The sequence below is a fragment of the Thalassophryne amazonica genome, chromosome 7 (genome assembly GCF_902500255.1).
Source record: "Thalassophryne amazonica chromosome 7, fThaAma1.1, whole genome shotgun sequence".
NCBI lineage: Eukaryota > Metazoa > Chordata > Actinopteri > Batrachoidiformes > Batrachoididae > Thalassophryne > Thalassophryne amazonica.
In genome coordinates this window covers 39,873,076-39,893,745 of record NC_047109.1, presented here as the reverse complement: position 1 = coordinate 39,893,745, position 20,670 = coordinate 39,873,076, and the positions used below count along the sequence as shown (strand labels likewise).

General features: G+C 42.1%; 1 protein-coding gene across 1 annotated transcript in view; it reads left to right on the top strand.

Annotated features, from left to right (window-relative positions):
- Positions 1-20,670, top strand: part of LOC117513815 (forkhead box protein O6-like) — a 96,355-nt gene that overhangs the window by 73,600 nt on the left and 2,085 nt on the right. The window lies entirely within an intron of this gene.

Below are 20,670 nucleotides of genomic sequence, written 5' to 3'. Positions count from 1 at the left end.
CTTTGAACATATCCAAGGTCTGTGTCCCAAGAATGCTCCCTGTGAATTTAAAGATCCTGGCAGTAATAGGAATGGACTTATGCTGAACAGACAGACGGGTGGACGGGCGGACGGACAGACGCAAGGCCTTCACAATACCCGATGGACAGATTTTGGCCTCAGGTAAAATACATATAAGTCACAACAATCTCTAAGTCATATTTATTTTTGAAATGTGGTGGTACTGGTTCATGCAATAAGAAGGAAAATTAATTGTCACATTATTTATGACTCTGTGCATCGTCAAATCAGTGATAGCAGGGTATTGTTTTCACTGGTCTGTCTGTCAGTCTGTGGACAAGATGACGCAAAAACAGCTCGACAGATTTCCTTCAATCTGCAAAAACAGCTCGACAGATTTCCTTCAATCTCCAAACATTCTAAATCCAAATATTACTTGGATAATTAACTGGAGGTGATTAGATTTTGGAGAAGTTTTATCAAAGGTCAAGTTCAAGGAACACGTCTGACAAAAAACAAAACAAAAAAAAAAAACAAAAAAAAACTTTTTTGTGTATCTCAACAACCAAGAAGCCTAGATAGATGATTCAAAGCATATATTGATCAGAAAATATTTGTAACTGATTGGTATGAATGAATTTATAATGAAGTCACACAGAAGGCATACGTTGAAGTCATACATAAAAAAAACCCATCATTACAGATATACATTTACACTGTGGTGGGCAGAGCGTACAGGGTACACATCAGCCCTCTGGTACCTTTCATTAATAATGCAAACACTGCATTAGCAATCACAATCTAACAGACTAATTAATGTTATTGTATGAGGCACAAATAAGTCATGATTAAACTGCTTCTTGTCATCACTGAACAGGAGAAAATGTCAACAAGGAGCTAAATGTGTGCACATTTACCTCAATAAATGTAAATAAAGTTTTTAATTGATTATACATCTTAAACACTGTATTGTTAGCATTAATTATTCACACGTGTAGTCTTTTAGTTTGAGAGCATGTTTTATTAATTTCACTCTTTAAGACCCAGCATGTACTCTTTATTCAGATCTTTTTCTTTTCTTGTTCTGTGATGGTTTGCATCCAGTTTAATGGGATTACTGCCACCTTCTATTCCGGAGAGTGGGTCTGACACAATACCTCATTTACTTGTCATGCAAGTAGAAGGTACCATCTTGTGGTGTCCAATCTGGGCGGGGTAGTGTCATTGACTCTTATCCAGTTCATGCTATAGAACCCAGTGATAAGTACCATCGAGCCTCAGTCTCTATATAGGTTCTGTTTAATCTAATTTATCTGCCTAGTTTAATCTGTTTATTTCAACAAGTATACACACCGTGATATATGATGTATAAATGTCCCAATCAATTTTTTTGAGCCCAATCTGAGTCATTTAATATTGGCTGTCTTCCAAGTTGGATAATTGTATTTTCCGAGATAATACACTTTCACAAAGCCTCTTCCCAGACCCTGCAGAACATTGCTCAAGGGCATCTTAGTGATTATCCTGTCAGGTTGAGGAACTGGATCTACTAGGTATTAGTACTTGGGCACAAAGACAATAACTGCTATGGCAATCATTTGACCCCCAATAACTCCAAACATTTGACTCCAGTGACCTTGACCTTTACCCAAATGATTGACTAATGACTGATCTTCCCATGGCAATTGTGGAATCCACCTAAGCATGTGCCACATTTAGTCCAAGTTGAGTTGAACATCAAATTCCTCGACGTTGACCTTTCTGAAAATAATTTTAACTGCACTTTTGAGGCCAACCTTTGTTGACAACCTATGTTTGGTAGAAAACAGGTAAAGGACCTGGGAAGATTAGACCCAAAAAAAAAAAAGAAAAAACATACAGAAAGACATGAGCTTGGCTCCAGTGATTGACCTTGGCAAATCTGACCTTGACAGACAATTCTGGAATCCACCCTTATACCTCAACTAATTGAATGCAAATTGTAGTGACAATTTTAAATTTTAACCCTTGCCCTCATAAATATTTACCTTGCCTGGGCAAATGCGGATCCCACCTACATAGGAATGCCAATTTTGAAGCATATGGTGAAAAAAAAACTCAATTTTTTTTTACCTTTTACTCCAATGACCTTGACACTATTGATTGACCTTGATTGATAAATTTGTCTCCTGGGAAATTTTTCAAATCCCAACTATATTTGTGTACTGTGTTGGGTAGAAGCATAATTTTGGCCTTCAGCGCCAATGACCTTGACCTTTGCCAAAATGAACCCTTTCATGGCAATCCTGGGGTTGACTGTCACACATCAAGTGTGGTGGAAATCAGCCCAAGGACCCCTGAGGGTCAAAGATTTGACCTTTCATCCCAGTGACCTTGAACTTTGCCAAAATAATCCCCTTGAGGTCCATTCTTGGGTCAGCCTACATTCACACAGTAAGTTGAGTAGAAAATGTCCCAGACACCTTGGAGTGTGATGACGTGGTCACAAGCCCTCTTCTTTAACCTTTGGCAGTGGATGAGACTGAATGCTCATGAAGATCCTTTTTGCACTGCAGAAGAAGTCACAGTTTCATGCATTAGTGGCCCTGAAAGTTTCACTGTGAACTTCCCACCGGCTTGGCCACGATAGCGGACACACTGGATGATTCATGCGGATTCACGCTGGGATAAAAAGCTGTTTGTTTTTGAAAACGATCAGACGTTCTTGGTGCTGTGAACTCACGTTGATAATCGACATAAAGCCAAGAATTGCTGATAATTTTGGGTTGCTGCTGAGGATTGTTCTACCCATAAACTGGCCATTTGGTGCAGCGTTGCGTGTGTGTAACTGAGCCACAGTGTGCTCGCGTTGGGGGAAGAAGGCAAAAAAAAAAAAGAGAGTAGCACAGGGCTAATCTTAATTAACTTTTCAGGAACCTCTTAAAAGGTCATGGCATGCCTCTGTATGGAGCTCCCCTCCTCCACCACGCCCCACTGAAATTTCGCTTTCTCCTTTCCCTCCCTCCATCGCCTCCCAATTTCGATATATCCAGTCATCAGCCCCCCATCTGTGCGCATTAGCCATTCATGAACACACTCATTAGGGCGGGAGTTGGAAGCAATTGTTTTCACTCGTCTGCGGCTGGAGCGTGCCGATTAATATTTCAGCGTCTCTCGGCGATGAGCTGAGAGCAAGTTTGGCCATAGAGGGAGAAAGAGAGAGGAAGAGAGAGCGCTCTTCTTCACCTCTTTCTTCGTCTTCAGCCGTCTCAAAGAGTCTTCACAACTTTCAGTACGCACACCACATTTTTAGATTTGGCTTTATTGCGTGCACACGATTTGGACCTACACACACGCGTACGTGCGTACGTGCGCACGCACACGACCCTAACTCAAGCTGACTTAATTGGGCTCTTTTTGTTTCAGGAAACAGAGAGGGGAGGGAAAGAAGGAGGGGTAAATCCTACCTTCTCCCCCTCACTTCATTTCTCTCATTTGGGGAGAATTCTCTCTCTCTCTCTCTCTCTCTCTCTCTCTCTGTCTTTCTCATTTTCTCTCCTGCAGTTGCTCTTTTTCGTTGGCGTAAATATTGCCGATAAGGTGTGATCAGGGTGAGGGGGTGGAGCATCCTGTGAGCTCTGTGCTCTGTGTATAAATACCGAATCCACTCAGATCAATATGCTCCCTCGTTACATCGGCACTTAAAATATGAGAATGAACGAGGGGGATCATGGGTTATCATTCTGTCGATATTTGAAGTACTGATACGGAACGTAGCAATCGCCCGGACAACCCGCGCAGATTAAAGCACCACTCCGTTTCTGAGCTGAAGTGAACTCATGTAAAACTATTATTGTGTTTTGTGTGTGTGTGTGTGTGTGTTCTACCTAAAGTAAGCTCACTGGTTTTTGACCTTTCAAAATAGTTTTTGCAAAGCGAATACTTTTCAAATTGCAACTACTACGTGCAAACAGAACTTTCTCCTTGTCGTTTAATTAAACCTTCAAACAGCCGTAGTGAATAAACATCATGAGTTCAATACTGTGTGTCCACTGGTCATTGATTTACCTTTTACCTTCATCCACTGATGATCACATGTAGTACATGTAGTCATTGGAAGTCTCATTACAGGGCCAGGAAGTCTTTGATTTTTTTGGGGGAAGGAAAAACAGCCTCTTCTCAGCATCAAGCAGTGTCTTTGTTTCACAATACTCATGCTGCAGCCCCTGGTGCACAATCCAGTTCTTTTATTCAGAAGAATACTCAAGGTCCAGCTATGCCGTGCATGATCGATTCTATGTCTTCTGATCTCGAGTGAACTGAATAACATAAGTTTTGATCTGATTTGGGACAAACTTGGTGGAATGTTTGCAAATCAGTCAAAGGCAAACTGACTTGATTTTCAGAATTAAAAGATTAAAACTCAAGGTCAAAGGCCAAGGTTGAAAGTTTGGCCAAATGCTTATTCTCAGGGTTTGAAAATGCCTTCACATGTCCCAAGTCAAATGCGGTAAGCAGAGCCCATGTTGCTGACTGAACGGTCCCCTCTAAAAATTGGTCCACCCTGCCTCCACCGCGCCTTCACTGCATATGTGTTATTTCAGAGTGTCAGCAGCAATTCACTGATTATTGCCTTGTTTCTGCTTAAAACTGCACTCCAGTCTTCATCTATCTCATCTCTATCTGAAGCTGTGGTACAGCAGCATGTTTGAGTCTGACTCTGAGTCTGACTCTCTACACCCAAAGCGATCAAAGGGAATAATGTGATTATTAACCATCAGATCACAAAGTAAAACCTCTTAAATCATTCTAAAGTCTGTTTTAAACAGAAATGAGGCCGTTTTAAGTAGAAAGAGGCAATAATCAGTGAATCACTACTGACGCTCCAAAATGACGTAGGTCAAACTCAGACGTGCTGCTGTGGCACTCTGATTGGTCCTCCGTCTTTTATTTTGAAATAATGCTGAATTTGCGTGGAAATGATTGTTGTACAAAAGTTTGAGATATCTGTCACTGAGATAGATGATGACTGCAGTGCAGTTTGAAGCAGAAACGAGGTGATAATCGATGAATCACTGCTGACGCACCGAAATGACGCATGCGCAGTGAAGACAGGGCGGACACCGGCTCTTGGCATAGGCCACATAAGGCACCACCTAGGGCACCACCTGCTGGAGGGGTGCTGTTGCAAGCCCTAACAAGAAAAAAAAAGCAAAACATTCCAAGCCCTTGACATTAACGCTTGTCTGACCAAGACGTATAAAATGTGATCAGACAGCACAGATCCTTTATAACCTTGTTGTCTGGATGTCAGTAAAAAAAATTAAAAAATACAACTCATCTAGAACAGTGTGGACACATGTGGCAACTAAAAGTTAACGCCCTTGGGCCAAAGTTAGGATTGGAATGACTAATGACAATCATTACTCGACGTCAGTTACCATTGTTCACCGACTAGTTGACTGGTTGGCGACTAAATTTGACAATTTAGAATATTCATGGTGAAACTCAAATGTGACATTTATTTTACCAAATTTAAGCAGAAAATCACAAACACAAAAAACAGCATTAGCATGAAGTCAATACCTGCATTCATTTACTCGGCATAGACGACCCATTTGAGCTGACTAACTCACCTGCCCAGGTTCACACACTTTCTTCACTGAGTGAAGGGACCGGTGGCAGCTCCAGCAGGTCTGTTCTATTAAGGGTTAAATGAACTTAATAAATGGCTTTTGACTAGTCAACTAAAAAAAAAAAAAGTCAAATAGTCGCATGTTAGCTAGTCGTAGTCAACTATTACAAATAGCCATCCCATTCCTAGCCAAAATCCTAAAAGGATTTCAGACTAGGTGAGTTGGGATCATATTGTTGATGGAATATTGTCAGTTCTTTATTTAAATAAAAAGGAACAAAATTAGAGTGGTGCCAATCAAATCCCTTTTTATGAGTTAAATAGTAAAAAGGAAGTTGACTTAATTGTAATGTAATGGCGTTGAGATTTTTTGTTATTACTGGGATGGATGTTGATGGTGTTCTGTGATTCATATTCCGATCTCACCTACTCTCACATGAGGGCCCACATTTAAGACACTTTCTTTTGTTCCGTCATCCTTGTTTTCTTTATCCACCACCTCTGCCCCCTCAATCCCGGGTCCCTGCAGTAGCATTCGGACCCCCAACACGGAGCTTTTCATTCTGAGTATGCCATTCTTCATCTTCTTGTCATATAGGTGTACGAACAAGTGGGAGTCCGCAGGCTGTGTGTGAGTAAGTGGAAGTCGGCAGGCTGAAGTGTTGCATGCGGGTAGGCGTTCATGGAAGCAGCGGTTGGTGCGGCACACAATGATGGCTGATGAAGTTCCTCTGCACCTCGAAGACCTATTAAGCTGCTGCCCCCTACCTCTACCCACTTCACCCCCCCAACTCTTTCCTTGTTTCTTCCCAAGGGAGAGAGTTGGCAGGGAGCGAGCCGGCTGCTATGGCAACAACAGGGAACCCTCCCAATCCCACAGGTCTCCTTAGCAACTGGTAGCTTGGCATTGCAGTAATGAGAGTACCCGGTGTGCCAGGCTTTGTGTCATGTTGGCATGTGCGTGCAGTTTGTTCAAGTGTGTGTACATGTGTTTTTCTGCATGTGTGCGATTCCTTTCTGTGTTCGTTGAGTGCAATTTGTCAGGTGAAGGTAAAAATGTACAGTGAGAAGATGATGGGAAAGCTTATTGTTGGACCAGAAATGTTCTCAGGCATTTTTTTTTATCATTAAGATTGAGATGTAACAAAAACTGTGAACTGACCACTTCTTCTTTGAGCAAGTTAGATATAAGAATATAGATACTCGAATATCGATGAATACAGAAGCCAACGGCTCAGTTTGGAAAAACTTTTTTTTTTTTTTTTTGCATAAAACCATCTCATGTTATTATATGTCATCTTTAATCAGATATATGTGTATGTGTCAAAAATATAATCTGAAAAACACGTTTTCCAGAATGTTTGGAGCTACAGAGGTGGTCTGGCTCTTCTATCAGCCAACTAACCATTTGTAATTAGATGGTAAACATGAAGTTATAATTACATCACTAAAATGTCATGAAATTATATCCCTATAATCCAAAAAGCAGGTGTCCAGTACACCTGTACTCAAAAAACTGATTCATTGGATTGGATTTCCATCTAATAAATATTTGTAGTCCCAACAAAATTAAATTAAATTATCTTGCATTTATGTACTTTATTTGAGTTGGGGCTACATATATTTATTAGATGGAAATTCTGCACATAATTGAATTGAGTTCATCCAGTAAGTCATTTTTTTGAGTGTGCAGTATTATGTGTACATGCAGGGTATACCTTTGCCTCTCCAGTACTTTACATTTAATATTGTTTCCTCCGTGTAGTTAATTATTTTGTGTTGTTCACTACAGTGCTTGTAAAAAGGTTTTCACTCTTTGAAGGATTTACATGTTTCATTTGTACATTAAATAATACTACTTCTGTTACTACTACCACTACTAGGGTACTTCAAAATGTTGCCAGCCTCACCTAAAAACATCACAAGAGAAAGATTGTTCTTGCATTATTTTTTAACAAAGTCTCCCTTAGCGCCAATGCCCTTGGTCCACCAATATTCATGCTTCATTGTCCTTTTGAGGAAGAAGTTCACATCTTGAACTTCCAGATACATTTATATCCTTGTACCACTACTGCTCCTCCTCCTATGAAAAACCAAGAAAGAACGGCAACTTTATTGACAGCTATATACATCCACCTGTTGCTCACTCATCCTGTCACCAACACCAACTGCTCCACCAGAACCGGATCCAGCTTTTTAGAAGGGCTGAAGCTCCTTCTTGGTTTTTCCAGACACCGCACTGGGTTTCTTTTCTGTTGTGGTTTCACTCTCCACTTGTTTTGGATTTTACTTTTACTCAATAATTTTACTTAAAGTATATTTGATATGAGAAATTTACTTTTGACACTTAAGTACAGTAAATGTCAGATACTTCTGAATATTCTCAGATAAAATAAGATAATCTGGGTTATTTCTGTTACATATGTCACGGAGGTGTTAAACAAGCTGTGACATCAGTTCAATGTAAATCAAGAGAAAATCTGTGAAAACACTTGCAGAATTGTGGGAATTGTTCGGTACAACCCCAATTCCAATGAAGTTGGGCCATTGTGTAAAATGTAAATAAAAACAGAATACAATGATTTGCAAATCCTCTTCAACCTATATTCAGTTGAATACACCACAAAGACAAGATATTTAATGTTCAAACTGATAAACTTTATTGTTTTTGTGCAAATATTTGCTCATTTTGAAATGGATGCCTGAAAAACGTTTCAAAGTGGTATGTTTACCACTGTGTTACATCACCTTTCCTTCTAACAACACTCAATAATTGTTTGGGAACTGAGGACACTAATTGTTGAAGCTTTGTTGGTGGAATTCTTTCCCATTCTTGCTTGATGTACGACTTCAGTTGTTCAGCAGTCCGGGGTCTCTGTTGTGGTATTTTATACTTCATAATGCGCCACACATTTTCAATGGGCGACAGGTCTGGACTGCAGACAGCCCAGTCTAGTACCTGCACTCTTTTACTATGACACCATGTTGTTGTAACACGTGCAGAATGTGGCTTGGCATTGTCTTACTGAAATAAGCAGGGACGTCCCTGAAAAACACGCTTGGATGGCAGCATGTGTTGCTCCAAAACCTGGATGTACCTTTCAGCATTGATGATGGTGCCATCACATTTGTCACCCCCCCATACCATCACAGATGTGTAAGTTGCCCATGCCATGGGCACTAACACACCCCCATACCATCACAGATGCTGGCTTTTGAACTTTGCGCTGGTAACAATCTGGATGGTCTTTTTCCTCTTTTGTCCAGAGGACACAACGTCCATGATTTCCAAAAACAATTTGAAATGTGGACTCATCAGACCACAGCACACTTTTCCACTTTGCGTCTGTCCGTTTCAAATGAGTTCAAGCCCAGAGAAGGTGGTGGCATTTCTGGATGTTGTTGATGTATGGCTTTCACTTTGCATGGTAGAGTTTTAACTTGTAGATGTAGCAGTGAACTGTGTTAACTGACAATGGTTTTCTGAAGTGTTCCTGAGCCCACGCGGTAAGATCTTTTACACAATGTCGGTTTTTAATGCAGTGCCACCTGAGGGATTGAAGGTCACGAGCATTCAATGTTGGTTTTCGGCCTTGCTGCTTACGTTAAGAAAGTTCTCCAGATTCGGCCTTAAGCAGAAACAGGTGATAATCTGTAAACCGCCACTGATGACGCATGCGCAGTGAAGGCAGGGTGGGCCGATTTTTAGGTGGGACCGTTCGGACTGCAGCACCGATAAAAGCGTAAACAAAAAGGCATCTGTGTCAGACATTTTGTGTCTGATAAAGCGTATCTCAACTTGATTTTCTTTGTTCTGCAGAATTACTGTGTAACTCTGTGTTTTTTCACCCCCCCCCCCCCCCCAACCAAACCCAACTACTGTGATTGTGATCATTCTTGCCTACACTGTGAAATTGAAACAATTAAAGGGATGATTTTGCATGCCATGTGCCTGGCTGCTGCTCCTAAAATTAAATTAAACGCTGAGAATGATGTTTATTAAAGTGTGATCAGAGGTGTGCACTGACCTTTAGAATGTGGGAAATGAGATTCTCATTGTTATGAATGGGATTATGTGGAGGCGAGTGTGAAAAAAATAAAAAAAATTCTTGGCCCTGGCATTGATTCCACTTCTGGCCAACACTTTCTTTGTACATAGCAGAGGGAGGTTTGAATATAATCAAATCCATGTGGGGCCTGTTGGCTATTAAATTGACTGATGCACAAATAATGACACGATGGCACTCATATAAATGCTGACTGACTTATGCACACATGCATATCTGGCCTATGTTGTAAAAAGAGCTGTAAAAGCCTCCCCAGAAAATGTTGGTCTTTAACAAAAGCATGGCAAGCCCAGTGGAAATGTTAGTTTGCTCCCCAGACGAGGTGTGAAGTGAGAGCAGGCGGCCGGCCCCACAGGTGGCCCAGCCCAAACACCTGTTGTGTGAATCCTCAGTGGGAGAGTGTGAGCGCTGCCTACCTTCACGATCCCAGTGGAAAAACCACACCCATGCCATACTGTGTCACGTACCCAGTCATGTGCTCACACTTACTCATAGGCTGCCCTGTTTTCTGCATGGGCTACAGGCATGATACCCAGATTGTGTCCCCTTTGCGCCCACCGGAAACACTCAGCTGTCGCCGGCATGAAGCAAGTGGATTTTCAGATCCCCTGTCCGTGTCTCAGATGCTCTGGTAGTCTGTCAGTGTCTATTTTTATGCATCAAAGCTGTGACAGCACCGTGTTATCCCACACTCTGGCACCCCAATGCCAACCGTTCCCGTGGCGAGAGGGTGGGCACGGGTGATGAGTTGCCAGCCACTGGCTGCAATTAGTGCACAGTCAGGCAGGAATCCCCAACCAACTCCATTACTCCGCTCTCTACAGCTACTTCCTGATCTGCAGCTTCCAGACTCCCAGTCACACACACTTGCTTTCCATTTTAAGCCTTTTTATAAATGGCTCTTCTGCACAGCGGTGGAATAATGGGGTCGGATACAAAGGACCTTTCACAGTGCTTGAATCACTCTACTGTGCAAACGCAGTCTATGTGAGTACAATGACAGCCGAGCAAATGCATATTTGAATTGTACCTGTTCAAATTTGATCTTGAAATGAAATGAGAATACTGTCTGTAGTAGGACAACTATTGCCAAATGTGAGACTGACCCACATGTTAGGGTGTTTTCACAGCTGAAAATCGAGAGCAAAATCTGAACCATGGTTCATGTCTTTTGTTATCTTGTATACGTTTGGTCCATTTAGTTTGGTTGCAATGTTACGTTTAATGTATATGTTACCCGTATATATAGGATGTGTCTCTCTACAGTATAGTTGACATTGATTGGTTTGTAGACACACATGCATGCGACATGTTGTCAAATTGGTGGTTAGTTATATTTGAATGAAGAAAAATTAATGAATAGATTCCTTTCTTTGCATCTGCTCTATTGTTACGTTACTTAGCAACTTTTCCTGCCTTCCACAGTGACAAGAACAAAATGGATGTTGTTTTATCTTTAATGAGGAGAAAAGACAGACAGCAAGAGATGGACTATTTAAATGCAGAGTATCATGCAGTTTTAATTACGTAAACGTGAGTAATTTGTGTGGTATCATGCACAAGAATTAAGCTATAACCTCACAAAAATTTGAAATTTTAAGCAATCAGAGCTTCTTGTTTTAGTATAATGCCAACCAAAAAAATTGTTAAATAAATTTTAAAAATCCTCTGGTTTGTCAGTTTCTTTTCTTCTACTGTTTAACTAGTGATAATAGCCTGCCTCAATTTCCTTTGATTGCTACAAAAGTCTAAACTATCAAGGAAGTGTTTTCACACTGTAAATAATCTGGACCATGATTTTGTGTGACCCGGACAGAGACTACATTTTTTAACCATTTTTGACTGGACCTTTGGGTTCTTTCACCCCCATATTGTTGGGTCCGGACTTGCAGAGTTTTCCATTTAGTGTGAACCAAAATAGCAGGTTTAAAAGCTGCCTTGGACTACAGACTGGACCAAAGGACCAACATTTGATCTGACAAAAATATGTGGTCTTGGTCCAGATCAAACTGTCCTCTTGCTCAAATCGTTTAACGTATGAAGACATTTTTTCATAGCTTGAACTTTCAGACCTATTATAAGAATTTGACACAGGTTATCATCCTGATTAAGGGTGTTTTCACACTCGAACATTCATAACAAGGTCTGAACCAAGGTTCATGTCTGATTCAGTTTGTTTGGTTTCACATTGCAATTTTGTGTTTGGACTAAAGAGCTTTTCATGATGTATTTATGTTATGTCGTCATCATCTGTGTAGGCTACTTCTCCCCACATAAGACAGAGCTGCCAACCATCCCACATTGGGTGGTGTTTACCCTGTGTCCCACTTGAGTGTGTGCGGGATGACCATTAATCCTGCGGTTGTGTGGGTCCAGGCATGCCCCCGGACCCCTCAGTTACGCTTTGCGCTGTTGCCGCTCGCTGCCACACGTGGGTGTCCTGCACTGGTACATTGAAATGTTGGCACATATAAGACAGTGACGTCAGCTTGTTGGTGAATAGTTATGCTTGAACATACACAAAGTGAAGAAAAAGATCATTTGGATGAATGACTGGATTTGTCTGCTATGAGCCTCCATCCAACAGCCACACGTTTGGTCTGTAGGATTGTAAATGTTGTGAAAGTGACGTGACACAGACCCACAACAGGGGGCGTTAATGAACGGACAATGGATAAGCCAAAAAGTAACAATTTAATGTTGTGAATCGCACAACAACGTACAGACAATAACAATATGGTGGACTGTCAATCATACACCAGGTGACGTGTGGGCAGGCTCGACGATAGAAGACGCCTGGCGAGAGAAGAGCTGGATTCCCACACAGCTTCCACCACCAACGGAGCTGAAGAACACCGGAGCCACCAAGCCCTGCGCCCCAGGTGGCCGCTGTCTTCAGCAGTCAGACCCGGTACTGCTGGCAGAAAACAGAGACAGTCCTGATGAGTGTGAGTTCGCACACTCAGTACTCCCACAGTCAGTGTTTAGTAAAGGAGGGAGAACCTCCACCTCCAATCACACACTCGTGCAGCTCCTGTTTAACCACTTATCTTGGTTTGGGGTGTGAGGCGAAGCCGTCGCTGATCACACCAAATGCCAATCCCACAGATAAGGCAGAACACCACAGGATAACGGCTGCAAAAGAAGTTCAGGTGCAGAGAAAATTACCTGAATGGAAGCTGATTTCTCGGCGGGGAGGTGGAGTTGCAGTCCAGCCTTTATGGTGGTGGTGATGAGTAGTGGATGAGTGACAGCTGGTACGGATGATGAGTGACAGCTGTCACTCCTGGTTGCTCCGACGCCCTCTCGTGCTTGAAGCCCGCACTTCAAGCAGGGCGCCATCTTGTGGTGGTGGGCCAGCAGTACCTCCTCTTCAGCGGCCCACACAACAGTAAAGTTCTTATTGAATTCACATTTTTGGATTAAAACCTGCATTGGTGCCATAGTATAGCAGTCTGCCTCTTGGTAGGAGGGGTCTGGTTAGCTTTAAAACTGTAGCTTTTGCTGGCTTTTGTTATTCTTCTCTACAAAAGTCAAGACAGAAGTCAGACTACCAGAGGAAGAATTTTAGCTGAGGAAGCTTCTGCGATTAGAAGCGAAACGTCCTCGCATCAAGCAACCCAGTTCAGTCGAAGATTCAAGCTTCTCTATGATGGAAACCACATGGACAACTGAGAGCCTTCACAGAAATACATGTACTTGTACACAAGTTTGGGGGCACCCCTGTGAAAAAAAATCGAATCAAATCAAACAAATATTGACTGATGTAAAATGGCAGGTCTTGAAAAAAGCATAGACTTTATAAAGAAAATACATTGCTCTCTCTCTGTCTCCCTCCTGCTCTGTCTCTCTCCATCTCTCTGTCCCTCTCTCTGGCTCTCTCTCCCTCTCTAAGAAATTAGCTCTTTAGAATGATGAAACATGCACAAATGTAAAAGAACAAAATATCTGATTAAGAATTTACATGTTAATGTACATGTAAACAGCACCAGTGCTGGGTCAGTGGCTGACGTTTCATCTCTTGAACACCAGATAGCACACCCTACCTGAGTACATATGCCATTTTAAAGACAGAGCACATTTCCAAAATGCCACAAAAACTACCAAAAAATAAATAAAAGTACTTAATTTACTCATATTTGGAGTCAGTCTAGTTGATCAGCGATGGGTATCAGTGCAAACTGTGGAAGGGATTTCCTGAATGGAGGTGTGTTTTATTACTCTGCCATCTCACTGAGACACACCTCCATTCAGGAACCCACCCTGCACTCTGCAGCCAGGAGAACAGCCAGCAAGCCATTTCACCACACACAGATGAGAAAACTCCACAGTTTGTATTGGAAATTTCCGATCCATGAATTATGTTGGTATCGGAACCTGATACCGATATTGGATCGGATCAGCCCTATCCCTAGTTCAGACACTGTTCTAGACTTTCATGTGTAAAACCACCCATAATCAGGTAAATTCATTAAATTATTGTTCTTTTCTCCCTTCTTTTTCTTCTTTTATTGTTTAATGGGTGATAGTAATTTGCCTCTTTCTGCTACTTTGTTTGAAAGTAAGTAGACATCGGGGTTTAAGTAAAGCCCAGTCTCCTATTGCCAATTTCTGACATCTGACTGTGTATGTTTTATGCTAAAAAAACAAAACAAAACAAAACATCAAAACACTTGGATACTCAATCAGGGCCTAAAAGTATATGTAATCTTTGTTAATAGTAATGTGCTGAAATTTGTGATCCTGGGGCACATTGTAATCCACAAAATTGTATAGGTAATCTAGAAAGTAATTTATGCAGATGGGGGTCATAATAAATAATATGTGTCTTTTACTCTAATTTTACAATTTTTTTCTGCTTGAATATGGATTTGGCTGTTTAGTCTTTTCGATGCCAGGATAAAATTAAAGTGTAAATTTAAAATACAGTGCAGATTGTTTTCTGTTTTGGAGTAGAGCAATTTAATTGACTGGAGTGGGAAGCAAAGCAAACAGTCTTTGAAGGTGCATTCAAGGATTCACTGTTCAGTGACCTCTTTAAATCTCCTCTGGCCATGTCGTAATTCCATGAAAGGCATGCTGCACTCTTCAGCAGTTTCAGATGTTAGTTTTAGATGTTTGCTTTGTATTCACATCTTGTTACAACCACAGACACTGGCGCATAGACTCCACACAGCACCATTGTCACTTGTAATCAGCACTAAGATGGTGTATAATCATGTATAATACTATGACACACAACTTTAGGCAGCTGTTGTGGACAGTTAAGCCCGTGTTCCTCATTTTTGGAATGGGAATATCAATTATAGCCAGAAATCAGCAATGGGAGACCGGTTTAAGTCAGGAAAGGTCTTTAGAGTCAGCAGAACATTGCAATGTGAAACTGAACTAAACAGAGCAAACACATACAAACATAAACCTTGGTTTGGACTTTGTTCTGGACTTTCAAGTGTAAAAATACTCAGCCTCTTCTGAAAGGATTCTGTAAGAAACCAATGGCTGATGTCCAGACCTTTTCCTTTAGAGGGTATTTCTTTGACAAGAAATTACAAATGCCACCAATCCTCAGAGACCCCAGAGTGATACACTCAGAAAGATGCAATTCCTAATCCCAGGTTTATTTCTTCCTCTAGCAAGAGTTGCAATGTGCCTTGCATGCCAATGTAGTCGTGACCACTGCTGTGGAGGCGATGATGGCATGTGGCAGAGAAGTAACTGTTTCTCACCTCCTAATAAAAGAGAGTTCTTTTTAATCTTTTCAATTTGACTGCATTCCAAAAACAGGCCTGTCTGCCCATCTGTCTCTCTTAAGGAAGCCTCCTAAAGGGATTTTAATCATCTGACTTGGGGCCTCTCAGGCAAATAGCTACACCTCTTTCTTTCTGGATTTCATATACTTCATCCCTCTCTTTCTCTCCAATACACACTTTCTAATTTTCTTCCTTGTACTCACTGTCATAGTTTCACTTGTGTTCTTTCACTCTGATATCCTGTATTCTCCCAGTTCCTTTGCCACCGTTAGACCGTTCAGTCCCTCTTCAAGTGCCCCTCTGACATAAAATTCCCCCGGCCCTGTCCCTATTAATCCACATGGCTCTAAATTCTTTATTTCCCTTCAAAGAGAAAATGCAAGCCGTGACATCAATCATGGAAAGCGAATATTTAGCCGGCGCTAATTTCCACCAATAGCCTGGAGACAGGCTTAGCTGACAAAACTCATTCCTGCGCCGAACAAAACTGCTTGTGTTGAACCCTCCCCTCCCCCTGATCCCTGCTGCATCGTGCGCATGAAAATACAGCCTCTCAATAAACACACTTAGTGGTTCTGTTACTCCCCTTTGATTTGGGTTTATCAAATGAATGCGCACTGTAGACAGATACCCTTTGACAATGCATAATGGCTCCATTCTGCATGAAATGCTTTGGTAATACCAGTCGAGTGTGGCAAATGGCTGTACCCGGTGCCACTACAAGAACAGCTGCTGTGTTCTTCGCCGGGTGAGCGCACCACGCTGCTTCACCCTTGAGGTTGTTTGAATTGGGTGAGTGGTTTCTTTCTGCCAGTTCCCAGACCCCGCACGCAGTCTGCAGTTCCTTGCTCGGTTCTGTTTGAATGAAGGCACATTTGCCACAAGATGAGTCCTATAAACCGTTTGACCTCTTTCCTTGCTGCTCTGCGTGGGAGCATGTGTGTGGGTGTGTGAGTGGGAAACCCTGAGTGGATTCTGAAAAGGGGGGTTGTGGGAGATGGTGAGTGGGGACATTTTGAGGGCACCCCTTTGTGTGGCTTTGAGAGGCCCCATGCTGCATCCCTATATTCCCACCCTTTATTAGCCCCATCCCTCTCATACTGTTCCCCCATGCCAGCTAGTTAGGTTATCCCAGACGGCCCATTAACGGGGAGGCACTGTTGATGATGTGGCATATTTGACGCATTTACGTATTGACCTCATAACGCAGGGGGGGTTGTGTAGTTAGTTAGACCTTGATGTGTACTTAGTCTGAGCACAAACAGACATTAAACCTTATTGATTTCCAGGGCTGAACAGACCCCCTCAGTCCTTGAGTCACTCAGTTTGCTTGGAAGAAGAGACAAGGAATAACAGAAACTCTGATAAGCAATGAACCAACAAATAATGTTTGACTTATAAGACATTTCAATGGCTGGAGAAGACATTCTTAAAGTTACAGTGTGTAGGATTTAGTGTTTATGAGCAGACGTGGAATATAACATTCATAATCATCTCTTCATTTAGGTGTAGTCACATTGTGATGGAAGACGGATAGAAATAATTTGTCCGGTGCAAAAAATTGCCTAATCCAGTGGTCTCCAGTGGATTTGGGGCTCTGATGGAATAAGTTAGCAGCTGCTGAATGTGGGTGACCAGCACTTCCAGGTGCGAACATAAGATGAACAGATAATGCACAGAAAAAAATTAACATCTACTGGACGTCCAACAGCAAGATTCGAACAAGGACAGGACAAAACGAAATGTGCAACCACCGAGGAAGCTTTCCGTCTGATGTCCACTCAAAGTTTTGAGCCTACACAAAACTTTTTGTCAGACTCACTGGACATCAGCTGATGTCACCTGACCATTAATGCATTTAACAAATGAGCAAAAGATTTCTACAGCACAAAACGGACATGAACAAATGTAAAAAATTTGTATCGATTACTCATATGCTTCCTCAATCCATCACAGTGTAGTGTGATGGATCTTAGGTGTTTTTCTGATCTTATAATGGGACCTTGATATATGTACATGGGAGCAGACCCCTACTTGGAGGCCACCATGTTGACATGGTAGCCCAAAAGGGACATACTGCCCCATTCTCATTTTGCAGCACAGCAGGAAGTTTGAAAGGAAAAGAATAAGTGGTTGCTCTTCTATACACTGTCAACTGGTTGCTAGTGCAGACTAAGAAGTTTGAGAACCCTGAATCCCCATCATCAAAGAAGGGAAAACATAAAAGAACAAAAACTGAACAAAACTGTAATTCGTGACAGTATAATACAATCTCCAACCTCACCACTAGATGACACTAACTCTTACACAATGTAGCATTAATAATGGCTACCAAAAAACCTATCAGTCACCCTTCTCACTGTATGGGCAAATACAGGATGAAATATACAACAAAATGGCAAAGTAAAACTGGAAATAAAGAAGGGATAGAATGTGTTGTTCGGAATGATCGCACAGATTTTTCACTAGTACTGCAAATTAGTGATAGCAATGCCAAAACACTGTTATGGAACATTTCAAAACCTTTGAAATGCTCATGATTTGTTGCATTGTTCGAAGATCCGTATCAAATTGAACATATTACATGTTTGTGCTAATTGGAGCCTCATTACATTAAAACATTAAAGGCTACAGTTTGTAGAGGCGCTAGTACATATGTTGCTTGAGTTTAATATGTAGATTATTAAATTATTACAGGCTGTATAAGCCTTCAGAACTTAGCATTGAAGCCAAGCTGATGGTTCACCATTATCCAAGAGAACATTATTCACCTTGATTGGCTTTGAGAAGCCTGTAAACCATTACCCTTATCCTCTTGACTCCACAGCCAAATTAACCCCTCCCTATCAGTATGAGTATGTTGCATTTGTAGTTTGATGAGAGAAGATGTCACTGATACCAAACAAAGAAGTCACAACGTTACTTATTGCTCCGACTATTATGGGATCAGGCACAGCATCTTTCTGCAGCCACTGATTCATTCATTATTTAGAGCCCTCTCCACTCTGCCCATTGTATTAAAGGGGTATGATTTGAATAGGAAGCAGCTTCCCGGGCCCTGGTGTGTGATGTGTGTGTTCCTTTCAGTCATTGTATGTTTCTGTGGGCTTCATCTGTCTGCCTCAGCAAGCCGTGTGGCTGAAAGGGAATTTCCATTTTATGAATAATTAATACATAATAAAGTTTTCAATTTTATTCTGTTCAACCCATAGGGGTGAAAAAATATGCTGAGGCCACCCCTCAAGGACAGAGCACACAGCAAATGTAGTTGAACCTATGGAGGCATAAAAAGTAGTTAACATCAGACCATACTTTAAAAAAAAAGATTGAAAGAGAGACACACACACACACACACACACACACATGCATATAAACCCACAAAAAACCCTCACTCAGAACAATTTAATATTATAAATGAAAAAGGCTCCACAGGATGTGTTTTTTCCACCCGCCCACAATTCAAACCGCACTTATACTGTATTACTTTAGGATCATAGCGTATCTGGACGGCCCACTGTGTCCGTGGTGACCTGGCGTGGCTCAGTGTGAGACACCCAGCTGGGAGTGCCCCTGAATCAACTTCGGATTAGCCAAGGATTGTGTGGGATTACTCGGGGATAGAGGGGGGATTAGCAGCGACTGCCTGTTTTGGGGCGTGAGCGCCATAGGCTGGCCAAATTGCCCCTGACTCACACTCAGGGAACAGGAAGAGGTCAGCACCACACCCACACTAGAACCACCTGCAAGCTGAGGTATTGTTAGAAAAGGTATACTCAGGCCTTGTGCAGGGGAGCGGGGAGGGTAGCAAGATGATGCCATGGCTGGCCGTCATCTAAAATCTCTCAAATCTCTCCAGCAGGTGGATTCATCAGATAAAGAGGGTTTGGGATGATGACAAATCTGTCCAAGTACAGCGGCACTGCTCTTCCCTCACACAGGATAAATCGAGTCAAACAGGTCACATACGAAGCACGAAGCATTTCGGCTTATTGATAGATTCCCCGTTTACAAGCGATGCATGAAAGCTTACATATGTTTTAATTTGGCCTAAGCACGGCACTTGATGTTGGCTGGTTAAGCGCTGTGTGATAGGTGGATGATCCAGCCAGGGTGAGACAGAGAGCTGGTGCGGCACGTAGAGAAGCCGTCAGAAGCAGGGAGCGGGCGTCCCCTGCGGACCCGCGCTGCCGAGATGAAAGGCTGTTTAGTGTTGGAGCAGCAGCATCAAACAACCGCCTCCTCTTGCATCCTTGTCCCCATCCCCCACTCGCTCTGTCTCTCTCTCTCTCTCTCTCTCTCTCTCTCTTTTGCTCGTGATTCTCACCACGGTATGATATAGTTCTGCCACTGCACGCTTACCCGGTTACCATGACTACCCAATGCCGTAGGTGCCACAGCGAGATAACCCAAGGAGACATCCACAGATCACCTGAATTCAGTTCACCTCCCATTTATGTGTTCTCTGCTGCAATTTGATTTATTTGTTTTCCTGCCACACATTTCAGCGTGAATACAAATAATCCACAGGATAATGGAAGATGGTAGAAGTGTGAGTACACCTCAATCTGAGGCAATCTATTGTACCAATGTATCTCGAAACCACAGGAGGTGCTTTTGATTTGATATTTTCTGAGTGAAGATATCTAACACAACAAAAGAACAACAAAGAACACAATGGGTACAACGGGCTCTATTGCGCACTAGGAACCGGCAGCATCCACAACCCCTTGAAATGTAAATTGAAAAAAAGAAATACTCGATCCTAGGAATTGCTGAATGACTGATGCTGGTGTGGAAGATAATGGGAATGTAACTGATGACACACTGTATAATTGAAAGCCTGTAGAAGATTGAAAGCAGACGTGGAAATTGACTTGTATGAAATATGAAAAGTAAAATGAGGGATGCTTTCAGTGCTATGTGGAACGAGGCAGATGAACTGTGATCAAGGCACAACAGTACAGGAGGGAAAAGCAGATCAGCGGTGAAGGTAGATGTCAAAGGTGGAAATATATCCATTAGCCTTCCTCGCTCCCGGCTCAATCCGCGATACATCCCTTATTCAGACAAGGAGAAAAAGACGGGGCTGGCACTAAGCCAGACTGGCACCGACTTCAAACATACAGTACGCCTATCCACTGCAGCTTACATCAGTCTGGCTGAAAGGGGAGGGAGAAGAGGACAGATGGAGTGATGGAAATGAGAGTGGGAGGATTGATGTGCATAAGGAACAAGCCTC